Here is a 10,571-nt window from a genome sequence, read left to right as displayed (position 1 = left end):
CTGTGTTCTAGTTTTCACCTGTAAGTTTGATGCAGTTTTAGTGTCGCCACGAGGAGCCGGCTGCAGGTATTCGATTTGTGTCTGTGTTGATGCGAAACATCTGCTTTTCATTTCACATCGAGCAGTTTTAGTCAGTTTTTATTCACTGTATGTCAAATATTGGGTGTCGTGGCCGTAGCTGACTGTGGAAAACAATGAAAATGGCTGTTTGCCTGTCTCTCAACGCTCCTTATGGCAGTGGTGGGATTCGAACCCACGCCCCCCGTAGAGGACTGGAGCCTTAATCCAGCGCCTTGGACCTCTCGGCCACACTACCACAACAAACAAGCAAATCAAATCAGGTCTCATAGATGGATAGATAGATAGATAGATAGATAGATAGATAGATAGATAGATAGATAGATAGATAGATAGATAGATAGATAGATAGATAGATAGATAGATAGATAGATAGATAGATAGATAGATAGATAGATAGATAGATAGATAGATAGATAGATAGATAGGATAGAGAGAGAGAGAGAGAAGAGGAGAGGAGAGAGAGAGAGAGAGAGAGAGAGGTTGTTTGTGAATTGTTCCCCCCAGTGCTCATTAATAAAACACAGTCTGTTCCCAGTCTTTCATTCTAACCTTCTGTTTTGGTTTCATACTGTGCTGTGTGGATTATTTGTGCCTCTCCCTCTCATTGAACATCATTCCTTTTAATCAACATTTTAATTAGCCCGCCGAGCTCACTTTAAACCTGTCTCAGTTAAAAGGATTGTCACCAGCAACGACGCACCCCGGTGTCTGTTGACGACTGAGGTGAACTACCAGCATGATTTATCATAAACTCTCATGTGCGCCACTTGTGGGACAATTATCAGTTAAATATCATTAAATGTTTTGTATTGTTGGTATATGAAACAAATCATAATATAATTAAAACCATTAAAAAAAAACTTAAAGGAATTTTGTGTGAAGAAAATGACGTTAGCGGTCATGAAAATGTAAACTTTCTCAAACACGTCAAGCCTTTCGAAGCCTGAGTTCAAGCATTTATCGGGTGGAAATGAGCTCACAAGCTGGCTCACCCAGCAATGGATGGGGTAATTTGAGGAAGATAATTATCAGATCATTGATGGAAGGGATTCAAATGAGGAGAGGGATGAGAAATTATCACCTAATATAGGTTTGCATGGTAGACTGAGTAACTGAGAGGCAGATGGTTGAATAGACATGTGGGGATCTAGAGTGGTGAAATAGAGAACAGTCCAAGTACAAATGTTGCTGTGGCGGCCAGAAAGATCTGCAACATTATCACTGATCACCTTTGATGTTGGTCAGCTAAGGATTGTGGAGCAGATGCGTTTGAAGAGCAAGCGTGTGCTCATCGGCTACATCTCAGCCGTCACTGTAAAGCTGCTGGGGCAGAGTGGAGGGGCAACTGACCAGGAGGGGCAACTGACCAGGAGGAGCAACTGACCAGGAGGTTGTTTAATCCGGTAAAATCCTGGACCTGAAGGGTGTTTCAGGCAGGTGGAATCCTGTGAACGAGGCTATTGCTATTAGCCTGTCCAGCTGTCATTTACTACCTGTTTATTTTGCAGTTTTAAGTGCACGTGTGGCGCTGAGAGACATAAAATCATTATACAATGGAGCAAAAGGAAATGAAAGGAAGGGTGGGAAGACAACCTCTAATAAGCTAAGATTTATAGACCGGGACACACAATGCAGCGTAATTACAAATAAATGAGAGAGTTTATGAAACCCCACTTTCTGCAGAGAGTGCATTAACATAATATCTTCATGCTTCAGCAGGGTCTGCAGATAAACTCTAATCGTACTTTAATTCTCCCGTCTCGGAATCCTTAAAGGGGCACTTCACTGTGAGCGAAGGGCTGATTTATTATTGCACATTATGGTTCCTCTCATTTGAGGCTCAGGGGAAGCCGCACGAGGAAACAGATTCTCTCAGGCCGGGAAACACGACAATTGAAACGTGCCAGAGCAAATGTCATCAGGGGAGGACCCGGTGGGAATTTTAAGCGTCGCTCAATCAAAGTTCAAGCTGTGCCAATTGTCACCGTTGCAGATATTCAGCATCATTGTCAGGTCTGACAAGTGTGGGGGAGATTTCTATGAGCGTTCTGGCCCAGAGTTGTTTTTCACCAGGGTTTCTGGGTATTGAGGCACTAGAATGGTTTCCGTTCCGCCCAGCACCTCGCCTGCCCAGCTGACTCCACAGTTTTGAACCAGGTTTCTTTACCTTTGATGCGTCTGAGCTGAGTTGTATCCAAAAACACACATTGAGACTCTGCATTATTAGCATTTGCTAATTTAAACATTGTGTGTTTTTTCACCGTTCTGCTCTGAAAGCGCGGCTGGATCAACGTCTTTACGTTCGTGCACACACACGATCTCAAGAGATGATGAAGGAGAGGTGTTTTTTGAGAAGTGACTTGACGAATCGGGTCTGCGTCACAAATACTCCATTCTGACGGAGGTCAGGGGTTTTTAACTTGCCACATCACCAATGGAAAAAAATCATTTTCGTTCGCTCCATGAGAGGATTTAACCGCCCCAAACATGACGGGTTTTTTTTGTTTTCTTTGTCAAGCTGTGTATACGATCCTGTGAACGACTTCAGTACCTGCGATCCGTTACCATGGAACCTTTACCATTGGCATGTGAACCCAGCAGAGGCTACCACAGCAACGTTCTAGTCCACAAAACACAGCTACGACACGTTCAGACGTCCCCTGATACCTTTGGAGATTTTGGATACATTAGCAAAAATAACCTGTACGTTACGATTACTTTACGTTGTAAATTACAGGTTCTGAAAAGATTTTATTTCTTGGGGAACGTGTTTGCCTTCCTGACTAACAGCTCTAGCTTTGCCCAGCTTTTGTGGGGCCTCTCTACGTCTCGGAGCACGGTCCCACTGAGGCGACGATTCAGCCTGTAAATGCTTTTTCATTTACTTCCAGCGGTGACCCGCTATCCGCTTGCTACAACTGCCTCTGGAGTTGTAACCAACAGAGAGAGGATAGCGAGGCAGAGCAATTAAGATAAGCTGCTTTTCCACTGCAGGAATTCTGCACCAGGATCCGAAAGCTTGAAGGAACTCTGGGCCATGAACTGAAGATTACAGGTTAGCAAAGACTGGTGTTTTAGTTTTACCAGCAATGTTTAAATCTCCAGCTGCTTTTCTTTTTATTCCCTGATTTGTTTGAGTATGCACATATGGATGTAGCCACAGGAAATAGCCAACCGGGAAACCTCTCTAAGAACTGTTTATTTCCTGAAGTAGTTCAGAGCAGGGCTCAATAGAGCTAACAGCTCTCCATTACTTGTTTGGAATAGCAGCCTTTTCAGGGCCTTTATAGCTCACAGGTGGTGGCATTTCACCGCGACTGCCCACTGGCTCAGTTTAGACCGAACCTGGAAGCATCACTTACAGCTACACTCACTCCCATTCTGCCGTTGCAACAGTGTTCCTCCTATTTTTTTGCAGCATGAGACAGAAAAGGAGGCTTCTGAGCCGATATGAGCTGGACAAAACTCAAAATTAAGGAGACACAGAAGAGCAGATGTGTTTGGAGGAGGCATTGTTGTGACCTAAATAAGCTCCTTTGAGTTACAGCATCACAGAACAACCCTGGACGCGAGGGAATCGTCACAAGTGAACATCATTATTTTTTTAAAAAGAAACTTGTGATGGGTTTTTTTGGTTGTTTTTAAATACTTGTTAGATTTCCTTAAAAGCCAGCCTGGAAGCAGTGTTCTAAACAAAGATAAAGACACCATTGAGACTCTGCATTATTAGCATTTGCTAATTTAAATTAGCAGTAATATTTATTAGTTAGAGTCTTGAGTAAAGTAAAGAAACAAATCCTCATAAAAAAAGGCTCGTTCAGGACTTAAAAGTGTGTTTATTTCTCTGTAGTCAAGCGGGCTGGTTTATTTTTTCAGGGTTTCTTTTCTACATTAGGAGACGCAGGAGGAGTTTCCATAGTTCACAGCACATTCGGCAACAAGAGTAGCAGTGTTATTTCTTCCCAGTCAGACTCTTTTCTCCCTTATTTCAAGTATTAAAAAAAATGTCTTTGAACATGTAAAAATATCCAGCATCAAAAACAGCACTGGTAAAAAAAACGGCCCGGACATTTTTGTTTGTGATATTTATTTGACAGTGTGCTCACAGAAAACAATGGCACTCTTACAGAACTCTTACTGGGATTTTTGGAACATCAGCCTGGCAAGTCAGGGCAAAAGCAGTGGCTACGTGCTGGACAACCCCGGCAGAGCTGGGAGTGTTTAGAGGGTAGAGGAATAAATGATGACTGCTCCCAGTTGACGTGTCTGATTCTAACGGCTTCTGGAGCTCTTCTCTGCCTCGGAGAGGACTATAGTTGTGCAGGAGTGTGTGTTTGAGGTGTGTGTCAGTGTGATCCCTGTTAGTTTTGCTCCATTGAGCAGCGCTCTTGTTTCACAGAAGCTCCTCATCTTTGTTGTCAGATCTGTGTTTCCTGCCCAGCCTGGATTTTCTTTGGGCTTTTCTTCCTTTTCTGACAATGGCAGCTCCTCAGCTCCTCACCCCGTAAATTACAGCCTGCAGGTCAGGTCAGAGTGTACCGACGAGGCCAACTGTCGCGCCGCTCCGGAGGGAAGCCAACGCGATGCCACGGCTTCCTCGTCATGCACGTTGAAGAGGAGCCAACCCCTTTACACTTTCTCAGACTACTCCATCCATCCATTAACTTGTCCTTGCTGGGTGTTTGCCAGTGCCCAGCCCAAAGCTATTTGCCCCCCCCAACCCACCATGCCTCGGCAGGGGCTGCTCTAACTGCTCTTATACACGTTCATGACCATATTCACCCAGTTTCACTGACCCCATCGTGTAGGATGCACTTAAAAAAGGAAATAATTGGCGGCAACCGTACTGCCCTACACCCTGAAACGCCACGCAGACTCTAAGTTGCTGGTTTGATCTTTACGACGGGGCTTTTGTTGGCAGTTTGTGGGTCCCACCGGTGTCTAAACCGATGGGTGAAGCTTAGAAAGGGATCAGTGGTCTTTTAAAGATCTTGAAAAGTCCTCCTTGGATGTCCCTCAAGGCTTCCATGTGGACGTTGGCTTTCATTGTTGAGCAGCATGACACTATTGATCACTAGCATGAGTAATCCCTTATATGTGACCTGCTGGTTTGTTCTTTTTTAGATGCGTTTCCATATTAATTGGCCGTCCCTGATGTCAGCAGTTCTTGCCATTTTTTTACACATGTGGTTGCACCGGATTAGCCTGTCGTGTGATATTTAAGCATGATAAGCACATTGTAAAAGAAGATAACAGGATCTTTGCCTTCTTCGGCAGCTCTATAGAAACTCTCTGTTTGTGATGCTCAGAAGGATGTCAGGCTAAACAGAAAGGGACAAAAGACAGCGACAAAATAGTTGTTTGTACAGACAGAGTCAGATTCAATGCCCATGAGCGCTGACCTTTATGGGAGCTTAAGGCAACACCGCCTGACAGACAAAAGGATTGTTTCCAGTATGTGCGACTGAGGCCCAAAGCAATTCTATTGCTAAGAGATAGCGCTGTGTGATCATGGGCCATCATGTGCAACTGGAGAAGCTGATACTCTGGACAGGTTTCCATCTTTTTGCACGTCACAAAGCAAGTTTCCCTTCTCAAGCCTGGCAAGCATTGCATTCATATAACATTATGGATTCATTGAGACATGTTTCACCTCCGTTAAGTCTCTATGGGGTCTCTATGGGGTCTCTATGGGGTCTCTTGAATTAGCTTGTTTGTCATTTACAAGGGCTTTAAACCAATGACTGTAGAGCATGTGTTTGGTGTGTGCTGTGTAGATTCAGTACTGGAGGTCAGAGCAGCTCAGAACAGTGTTAACTTGCCAAAATTACTAATTCACCATTTTTCGCTTTTTGTCTCTTTTGTATTCATAGACCCAACAGTGCAGCTTGGATTTATCTTCCCATTTATTTTATTTGCTGGATTGTGATAAAAACAATGATTTGTGTAAGTTCACAACAAATAAATGAATGATTTTATTTCCAAACTGGTTGAAGTGAAATTGGCCAAAAACAAGTCGGGGTTTAGAGGGATTGAGTGTATGCTTGTACATCTGGGGAATTTAGGTAGTTATTTAATAAAATGGGAGGAAAGAATTGCAAAGGTTTGGATTGTAACACTTTAACAAAGACCAGATTAAAGTTCCTGAACATTTTTCTCAATATTCTCCAGCTTTTCTTGGAGAAGCCTCATTAGTGAAACCTCTCAGGGGGCACAAATGAACATGGCAGGTTACCACCAGAACCTGGGTCTGCCCCCCCACCCCCCACCGTCACACATGGACATTGAAGTCTTCCTTCACAGCTGTAATAAAACTCCACATCATCAGGAGGCAAATGAGCTGCTGTCGATTGGTCTCGCCCGGATGATTGCAGCATAATGACAGCCCAACAGCGTTCAGGTGGGGAAGAAGAGGAGGGAGGCTGAGGTAGCTTCTAAAGAGCCCTGTTTTATTATGTTCATACAGATACTGGACCGAAAGATCAACGTCCTTCAAGCATATATAAATACCACAGTAGCTGTAAAAGAAGGATCTAAAACGCAGACAAGAGAGAGAACAAAGGCGGACAGGTGCAGCCAGGTGAACAACGCTTGGGAAATTAGGCTCCATTAAGTTCGTCATCAGTTATACACCAGGCGAGGTCACCGCAGAAGACCCTTGTTCTCTGTGCTTCTTCCCTCTCTGTCATGGTCCCTTTTTGGCCTCATTGGTGTCATCTTGGCTCTTTTTCTGCTTCTGTCATTCAAATGTCCCGATTTTAAAGCTACCATCCTGCAGAAAGATTGACGTCGAGGAGACTGAGCGCTCAACAGCTGACCGGACAAAATCGGACGGTGTTGGTCAGTGCTGAGGGCGAAACATTCCCTATATATTAAGTCATGACATTCATATCAAGGATCAAAAAGATCCCGCTTATACTGAAGCCGTAGATTCATGCAAAGCTAAGTTGACTATACATCCCTTCACTCTGTTCACTTCGGGTTTATTTATACAGCTTGTCTCACTGACACTTCACAGAAACCCAGAACTCGAACTCCCGCAGAGCAAAAACCGAGGCCACGTTACAAAAAAAGTAAAAATCCCATTTGACACATATAAACATTCTGCTGGTCTTATCGCGACACTTCAGTGGTGTTCCTTCACACTTTGGCCTCAGCTCTTGAAAATAAAACTAAAGACAAGGAAGAACGGAAACAAAATTTGGCTGGTTTGACTAATTATTGCAAATTGGGGGGATGGGGGGGGGTGGGGGGGGGGTCTGATGGTGGATGTATGTTTCAAGCTATGGGTTTCAAGCTGGTTTTCATGTTCTCCTTGATTTCCTCGGGGACCTTCTCTCCCACAGCCCATATATATGCAGACTTAAATTGCCCTGTGTGTTGTGTGTGTGTGTGTGTGTGTGTGTGGGGGGGGGGGGTAACTGGTGTATTGCTGGAGTATTACTGCGTCATGGTGACTGACTCAATTAGACTCAGGCGTCCTCCATGATCCTGGTGAGGACCATGACGATTGGTTGGGGACGTCTCGATTGACCTGCTCGGCGCTACAATTGCACCTTTCCAACTTAGGAGCCATCTGACCTCTTCCAGCACTTTTGTTCAGACGTTCATTCATCTAAACGACGGCTTTTTCTCCAATCACGGTCGCAGGTGGTGTTGGGCAATATGTAGGAACACCCTGGATGGGTGGACATACAGTCCATCACGGGACACACACACACACCACCTAGGGGGAAAAGGATTTTTTAAAAAAACAAACCCTGATGTTGATTTATTTCTACAACTTTGCTTCATTTATTATATTCCCCCTCCCCGCCCACTCTGCTCCTCGCCTGTATTCTCTCCTTCGTCATTGTCCGTCAGACTCAGATTCATCAGAACGATGAGTTCCCACCTCCCTTCAGTCCTGTTGGCAGGGTCATATTTTCTGTCGGTTTTATCTTGTGTTTCGGACACTGGTCATTGGGAAAAGAAGCATTTCAGGAGAAATTCTTCTTCAAGTTGTTCTTTTTCCCCCTCCTCCTTCTCCTTGTTGTCCTCCCTCTTTCTTCTTCTCCTCATACTTCACCGTTATTTCTCTCATCAACACCACGTTACCATGCATGAGAAGGTCATGTGGGTCAAAGTAATGTAGGCATCCAGCGGTGCTCCTGCGCAGAGCATGAAAAGATTCGTTTTAGGAGGAATAAATAAAGGCCGGCACCTAAATTGTTGCATTTAATCATTGGGTACAACGAATTGAGACATGTAAATAAGTAGGTACCAGAGAAGGCTTTTCTGTAGCTGTGCCTTCATTAGGTGCGGAGCCGGGTGAAGGGGATAAATTCGAAGCTGTACGCTCAGGCAGATTTTGCTCCCTCGTTGAAGCATTTTTTCATTAAACCTACGGCTGCAGGCTAGTGCTAAACAGATGTCCCATATGTGCTCCCATTAAGATAACCGCGTTTGTGCCTAAAAGAGAGGCGTGACAAAGCAGGGGAGTGGGGAGAGTGAATAGGAGGGAGGCAGACCAGGAGAATATCAGAGTTGGGGGGGCAGTAAAGGCCCAATGCAGGAAAGAAAAAACAGACAAGAATGAAGAGGTGAACAGACACATTTGGTCCAGAGAGAGGGAGAGAGAGAGAAAGAGGAGGGAGGGAGAGAGAGGGAGAGAGAGGGAGAGAGAGAGAGAGGGGGGAGAGAGAGAGATTGCAAATGGTTGTAAACGAACCTTTATTACTAAGAAGAGTGCAATAGTCAGCACTCTGTAACTGATGAGGCATAGACGTGTGTGTGTGTGTGTGTATGAGTGTGTTGTGTGTGTGTGTGTGTGTGCGTGTGTGTGTGTCTCTGCGGGTAGATCTCTTCTGCAGCCCCCCGTGGATCCAGCCTCCCACATTAACTGTTCCTCCCTGTCTTAATACATTTAGAAGAACCTGAAAACTTCATGTTCTAACAGATGGTGCAGTGGTTATTCTCCACACCAGAATGTTCTGGTTCCACATCTTTCTGGGGCTTCTGTGTGGAGTTTGCATGTTCTCTCCGTGTCTGCTCGGGCTCCCTATAGGTCCCCGGGTTCCTCCCTCAGTCAAGCATTTGTGGATTAATAAACTGGCTTTATTTGTGAATGATTGTCTGTCTCTGTATGAGATGACAACCTGTCCAGTCCACCTTTTGCCCGAGGACAGCCCCCTCCCTGACCCTGCTAAGGTACAAAGAGGTAGAAGTTGGACAGATGGCCTCTATTTTAAAATGTTCAAGACTTCGTTTATTGTGTTAAAGTACATCATAGTCAGCGTAAGGGACTCTTTACGGTACATTTACCACTCATATATTTACAGCCAGTCTCTGGATTTGATTAGAATATCTCTGGTTGGCAAACAGCATACATCAGCAAGAGCAATGAGGACAACAGGCGAGATATTTTATTTTTCATGTAACTCATGTAACTTGTGTAAATGGGCTTAGAGGCTGTGTGACTAGTTGTTTTGGTTTATCTAAATGACATTAAAAGGCCTGTTTTGCTGAGTGATATGCTTGCCTTTATGTCATTTAATTGTTGTCATGAACATTTTGAGCCTTGATATTCAAAACCTAAACGAAATACCAACTGTCTTAGGCAATTATGATTTGTAGGAATGACCAATAGGGGTTGTGGTGTGATGACTACATGTAGCACTGTGTTAACTGGGCTGCTAGAATGACTCTTGCAACATTAGCTTGTGCAGCTAAACTTCACTCTCACTGGAAGCTCAACGGCATCCAAAGGAACTCCAGAGAAGTTCCATCAGCCTGGCACCTGATGCACTAGTGGCACAAAACGTGAGCTAGCATTCTGCACAATCATTTGTTGGCTCATTTCCCTAATGTGGGCTAAAATGATTGAATATTACATATTGTTATTTGCTGATCCTAATTGTTTGTCAGTGTGGCCACTGATTGGTGACATGGTCATGGCTTAATGCTTGATTAATGACAATGAATTAAACGATTATATCGTCAAAGAGTTGGGTAAAAACAAACACATAATTCAGACCGTTTGCCTTTTATCCCAACAACTGGGACGACCTCTGCTGACCCCTGGGGAGGCGGGGTGCCTCCGGAGTTGTTTACTAGCTTGAAAATGCCACTCAGCCTTGGAACAGTCTGCGGCAGGTCCTCACCTCACACCTGCTGGGAGACAACCAAGCTCATCCGCATACCTTGGCCTCTTAATATACTCTGACAGGGCGGTTTAGACGGATTTGACCCTTAAATCGCATGTGGAAAGCCAGCAGCTTTGCACCATGTGCTCCTGCTTTGGTCGGTCAGTCCTCCATTCTGAGAAGACAAAACAAATCAACAACACCACCGATCCGACCTGTAGATGTCCCTCCTTATTGTTGAATGGACACAGAATACATAAGTATAGCAGCACTGGTGTTTAAGGGGAGGGGGGCACATTTGTTGATGGGATGGCAACTTAGGTTTGCACAATTAAAAACTTATCATGGCAGCTGTAATGTGCTCTT

General features: G+C 44.5%; 1 non-coding gene across 1 annotated transcript; it reads right to left on the bottom strand.

Moving 5' to 3' along the window:
* Positions 1-232: 232 nt before the first annotated feature.
* On the bottom strand, positions 233-316 carry trnal-aag (transfer RNA leucine (anticodon AAG)). The gene has a single exon. It is a non-coding gene; the product is annotated as a tRNA-Leu (tRNA).
* Between the last annotated feature and the right edge of the window lie 10,255 nt (positions 317-10,571).

Source organism: Takifugu rubripes, unplaced genomic scaffold (assembly GCF_901000725.2).
Source record: "Takifugu rubripes unplaced genomic scaffold, fTakRub1.2, whole genome shotgun sequence".
In the NCBI taxonomy this organism is placed as follows: domain Eukaryota; kingdom Metazoa; phylum Chordata; class Actinopteri; order Tetraodontiformes; family Tetraodontidae; genus Takifugu; species Takifugu rubripes.
This window is presented reverse-complemented; position numbering and strand designations above follow the sequence as displayed.